The sequence below is a fragment of the Salmo trutta genome, chromosome 21, assembly GCF_901001165.1.
Source record: "Salmo trutta chromosome 21, fSalTru1.1, whole genome shotgun sequence".
In the NCBI taxonomy this organism is placed as follows: domain Eukaryota; kingdom Metazoa; phylum Chordata; class Actinopteri; order Salmoniformes; family Salmonidae; genus Salmo; species Salmo trutta.
Window position 1 is genome coordinate 39,608,648 of NC_042977.1, and position 6,586 is coordinate 39,615,233.

The 6,586-nt window shown below is 44.2% G+C and overlaps 1 protein-coding gene across 1 annotated transcript in view; it reads right to left on the reverse strand.

The window, feature by feature from the left end:
• Positions 1-1,958, reverse strand: part of lingo3b (leucine rich repeat and Ig domain containing 3b) — a 99,547-nt gene extending 97,589 nt beyond the window's left edge. The window contains exon 1 of the mRNA XM_029705633.1: positions 1,418-1,958. The gene's annotated coding sequence lies outside the window, so the exon portion shown is untranslated. The remainder of the gene's footprint in view (positions 1-1,417) is intronic.
• Between the last annotated feature and the right edge of the window lie 4,628 nt (positions 1,959-6,586).

Consider the following 6,586-nt stretch of genomic DNA (forward strand, 5'->3'; position numbering starts at 1 on the left):
GTGAGAGACAGCTACAACAACCAAACAGACAGACAGCGAGAGACAGCTACAACAACATAACAGACAGACAGCGAGAGACAGCACAACAACATAACAGACAGTGAGAGACAGCTACAACAACATAACAGACAGACAGTGAGAGACAGCTACAACAACATAACAGACAGCGAGAGACAGCTACAACAACATAACAGACAGCGAGAGACAGCTACAACAACCAAACAGACAGACAGCGAGAGACAGCACAACAACCAAACAGACAGACAGCGAGAGACAGCACAACAACCAAACAGACAGACAGCGAGAGACAGCACAACAACATAACAGAGGAAAGCCTACAAGCACTATTTTATAGGCTGTAATTCATATTCATAAAGTGCTAGATGAAATGTGGCAGTGTTACAGCCACGGGACATATGTGTTTACACTCAGCATCGTGACATACAGTACACGTACATCATTACGTACATCATCACAGCCTGGGAAATCAGTTATGAAATGCTGCTGGCAGTATAGCATATCATTCATGACAGAGGGTTGAGCTGTGCTGTCTGCAAACTCAACTCCACCAACTCCCCATACAGTAGGCTACCAATCACTTCTCTGGTTGGATACAACTACAATTACAGCTACCAATCACTTCTCTGGTTGGATACAACTACAATTACAGCTACCAATCACTTCTCTGGTTGGATACAACTACAATTACAGCTACCAATCACTTCTCTGGTTGGATACAACTACAATTACAGCTACCAATCACTTCTCTGGTTGGATACAACTACCAATCCACTGCAGACAATCATCTGAAATAACCCACAGGTAAACACACACACACACACACACACACACACTCGCTCACACTCATCCACAGGTAAACACACACACACACACACACACACTCACATTCATCCACAGGTAAACACACACACACTCACATTCATCCACAGGTAAACACACACACACTCACATTCATCCACAGGTAAACAATCACACTCGCTCACATACGTCCACAGGTAAACACACACACTCACATTTGTCTACAGGTAAACACACACACTCACATTCATCCACAGGTAAACACACACACACACACTCGGTCACATTCATCCACAGGTACACAATCACACTCCTCTTTCCCCCTGATCTGTTCTCTCTCTCCTAACCCTGGTGAGAGTGTAAGACTGGTCAGGGTAGAGAGCCACTTGACGACACACACACAGTCATCTATTGACCTCAGTATGTTTATGAGTGTGTATGTTTATGTCTGTGTGTATGAGTATGTGCAAATATCTGATTGCATCTGTGTGTGCGTGTGTATGTATGTGTGTGTGTCACGTTTACACCTTTGTGTATTATGAGTGTGTATGCGTGTGTGTGTTTGGCTCATGATTACTGTCAGTAGAAGTTAACTCACCCAGGACTGAAGCGTGGTCCTTGTTCCCTCCTCATCGGTGCCTGTGTGTGTGTGTGATGTGATGTGTGTTATGTGATGTTTGTGCGTGTGATGTGTGTGTGTGTGTTCCCCGACACTGTGTCCCTCTCTTGTCTCTGTCCGTATGTTTGAGCAGCTCTACACGTGCCAGTCTTCCTCTCCTCCAATCCTCTGGTCTTCAGATCCCTGGTTCTCTTCCTCTTCGTCAGCGTCCCTCGTTCTCAGCCTCTAGCATCAGCAGCTGTGCCAAACAAGCCACTCATCCCTCCTTCCTTCACTCTCTTCTACGTCTCTCTTCCAGTTTTTTTGCAAAAACACAGACGGAGGAGGGGCAGGGTGTGGGATCTCCTCCCAAGAGACGGTGCTCCTCAGTGGGGGTGTGTGCTCACCGTCTCCCCTGGAATGGGTCTGGTTCTCTCTGTGTGTGAGAGAGAAAGGGAGCTCTGTTGCTGTAGCTGTTGACTCTTTTACAGGGTGCGTCTCTCTCAGTGTCAGCGTCTCACTCGCTCTCGCCCTTCTCTTTCTCTCTCCCTTCTCTCTCTCTCCCTTCTCTCTCTCTCTCGCTCCCTCCCTCTCTCCCTTCGCTCTCTCCCTTCGCTCTCTCTCGCTCTCTCCCTGCTCTTTCTCTCGCTCTCTCCCTGTTCTCTCTCTCTCCCTGCTCTTTCTCTCGCTCTCTCCCTGCTCTCTCCCTGCTCTCTCTCTCCCTGCTCTTTCTCTCCCTGCTCTCTCTCCCTGCTCTCTCTCTCCCTGCTCGCTCTCTCCCTGCTCTCTCTCCCTGCTCTCTCTCCCTGCTCTCTCTCTCCCTGCTCTCCCTGATCTTTCTCTCGCTCTCTCCCTGTTCTTTCTCTCCCTGCTCTCTCTCCCTGTTCTTTCTCTCCCTGCTCTCTCCCTGCTCTCTCTCCCTGCTCTCTCCCTGCTCTCTCTCCCTGATCTTTCTCTCGCTCTCTCCCTGTTCTTTCTCTCTCTATTTCTTTTTCTTTTTTTTCTCTCGCTCTCTCCCTAATTTATTTTTCTTTCTTTCTCTATCACGCTCTCTTTGCCTCTGTCTCCCCCTCTCTTCTCTCTCACCCTCTCTCCTCTCTCACCCTCTCTATCTCCCTCTATCAATTCAATTCAATTCAAGGGGCTTTATTGGCATGGGAAACATATGTTTACATTGCCAAAGCAAGTGGTAATCTATCTCCCTCTCTCTTTCTCCCTCTGTCTGTCTCTCTCTCTCTCTCCACTCTCTGTCTAACTGTCTGTCTATCGCTGCTGTTGGGCTCAGGGCTAAGGGATCTTCTTGCAAGAGTCAGACGGGAACAAAATGTCAACCAATCACATGTTTGAGGGAGTGAGAGAGAGAGAGACAGAGAGAAAGAGAGAGACAGAAAGAGAGAGACAGAGGGAGAGAGAGAGAGAGAGAAACAAAGAAAGAGAGAAAGAGAGAGAGACAGAGACAGAGAGACAGACAGATAGAGAGACAGAATAGGGAAAAGGTATGTGTACTGTGGTGTCCTGTCAGAGTGGATCAGATCATCAGGCAGCTGCGTTCAGGCAAAGGGAAAAACATACACGTACTCCCACACTCCCTGCATGCCCATCACAGTAAAGGAGAAGTCTGCCACCCTGACCCAGAGGCCAAGGAGCACCTGCCGCCCCGCTAACACACACACACACACACACACACACACACACACACACACACACACACACACACACACACTTTACCTGGCAACTGTAAAGTCACACACACTATAGCTGGCTACTGTAAAGTCACATACACACGGCCTAGCTGGCTACTGTAAAGCCACACACTATAGCTGGCTACTGTAAAGTCACACACACAAATTAGCTGGCTACTGTAAAGTCACATACACACGCCCTAGCTGGCTACTGTAAAGCCACACACACTATAAATTCCTACTGTAAAGTCACAGACACTATAGCTGGCTGCTGTAAAGTCACATACACACTATAGCTGGCTACTGTAAAGCCACACACACTATAAATTGCTACTGTAAAGTCACACACACACTATAGCTGGCTACTGTAAAGTCACACACACACTATAACTGGCTACTGTAAAGTCACACACACACTATAGCTGGCTACTGTAAAGTCACACACACACTATAGCTGGCTGCTGTAAAGTCACATACACACGCTATAGCTGGCTACTGTAAAGTCACACACACACACACACACACACTATAGCTGGCTACTGTAAAGTCACACACACACACTATAGCTGGCTACTGTAAAGTCACACACACACTATAGCTGGCTACTGTAAAGCCACACACACACACACACACTATAAATTGCTACTGTAAAGTCACACACACACACACTATAGCTGGCTGCTGTAAAGTCACACACACTGTACCTGGCTACTGTAAAGTCAAACACACTTACTATAGCTGGCTACTGTAAAGTGACACACACACTATATCTGGCTACTGTAAAGCCACACACACACACTATAAATTGCTACTGTAAAGTCACACACACACACACACTATATCTGGCTGCTGTAAAGTCACACACACACTAAAGCTGGCAACTGTAAAGTCACACACACACTAAAGCTGGCTACTGTAAAGTCACACACACACTATAGCTGGCTACTGTAAAGTCACACACACCCTATAGCTGGCTACTGTAAAGTCACACACAGACACTATATCTGGCTACTGTAAAGCCACACACACACACACACACACACACACACACACAAACACACACACACACACACACTATAAATTGCTTCTGTAAATTCACACACACACACTATAGCTGGCTGCTGTAAAGTCACAAACACATGCTATAGCTGGCTACTGTAAAGCCACACACACTTACTATAGCTGGCTAGTGTAAAGCCACACACACTATAGCTGGCTACTGTAAAGCCACACATACTGTAGCTGGCTACTGTAAAGTCACATACACACGCCCTAGCTGGCTACTGTAAAGCCACACACTATAGCTGGCTACTGTAAAGTCACACACACAAATTAGCTGGCTACTGTAAAGTCACATACACACGCCCTAGCTGGCTACTGTAAAGCCACACACACTATAAATTGCTACTGTAAAGCCACACACACTGTAGCTGGCTACTGTAAAGCCACACACACTATATCTGGCTGCTGTAAAGCCAAACACACTGTAGCTGGCTACTGTAAAGCCACACACACTATAGCTGGCTACAGTAAAGCCACACACACTATAGCTGGCTACTGTAAAGTCACACACTGTCACAGTATCCACAGAAAATGGTGCCCCTCCTCGGCCGGGTGGCGCTCCATGCGTATTTTCGCCTCTTCATCTGGATTACCCGTTTCCCTTTTGGGGTTTTCTGCGATCCCTGTGTTTTTGATACACCTAGCGTGTTGGGTGTCATTAAACTTCGGCCTACCGAACTATTATATCCTGCATTTGACTCTGGTCCATCCTCCTGCCCTACATATCCGTGACACACACACAATAGTTGGTTACTGTAAAGTCACACACACACACACACACACACACACACACACAAATTAGCTGGTTACAGTAAAGCCACACACACACACACACACACACACACACACACACAAATTAGCTGGTTACAGTAAAGCCACACACACACACACACACACACAAATTAGCTGGTTACTGTAAAGCCACACACACACACACACACACACACACACACACACACACACACACACACACACACACACTATAGCTGGCTACTGTAAAGTCACACACACTACAGCTGGCTACTGTAAAGTCACACATACTACAGCTGGCTACTGTAAAGTCACACACACACACACACTATAGCTGGCTAGTGTAAAGTCACACACACACCAGAGCTGGCTACTGTAAAGCCACACACACACACTATAAATTGCTACTGTAAAGTCACACACACACACACACACACACACACACACACACACACACACACACACACACACTATAGCTGGCTGCTGTAAAGTCACACACACATGCTATAGCTGGCTACTGTAAAGCCACACACTAACTAGGTTTATAACATGTTCCATGACAATAACACTAACTAGGTTTATAACATGTTCCATGACAATAACACTAACTAGGTTTATAACATGTTCCATGGCAATAACACTAACTAGGTTTATAACATGTTCCATGACAATAACACTAACTAGGTTTATAACATGTTCCATGACAATAACACTAACTAGGTTTATAACATGTTCCATGACAATAACACTCTAACTAGGTTTATAACATGTTCCATGACACTCTAACTAGGATTATAACATGTTCCATGACAATAACACTAACTAGGTTTATAAACATGTTCCATGCCAATAACACTAACTAGGTTTATAACATGTTCCATGACAATAACACTAACTAGGTTTATAACATGTTCCATGACAATAACACTAACTAGGTTTAAACATGTTCCAGACACTAAACTAGGGTTATAACATGTTCCATGACAATAACAAAAACTAGGTTATAACATGTTCCATGACAAAACACTCTAACTAGGTTATAACATGTTCCATGACAAAACACTCTAACTAGGTTATAACATGTTCTATGACAATAACACTAAACTAGGTTATAACATGTTCATGACAATAACACTACTAGGATTATAACTGTTCCATGACAATAACACTAACTAGGTTTTAAACATGTTCCATGACAATAAAAACTAGGTTTATAACATGTTCCATGCCAATAACACTGACTAGGTTTTAAACATGTTCAAGACAATAACACTAACTAGGTTTATAACATGTTCCATGACAATAACACTAACTAGGTTTATAACATGTTCCATGACAATAACACTAACTAGGTTTATAACAGTTCCATGACAGAACTAGGTTATAATATGTTCCATGACAATAAACACTAACTAGGTTTATAAACATGTTCCATGACAATAACACAACTAGGTTAGAACATGTTCCATGACAATAACACTCTAACTAGGTTTAACTTGCCATGACAATAACACTAACTAGGTTTAAACATGTTCCATGACAATAAACACTAACTAGGTTTATAACATGTTCCATGACAATAACACTAACTAGGTTTATAACATGTTCCATGACAATACACACTAACTAGGTTTATAACATGTTCCATGACAATAACCTCTAACTAGGTTTATAA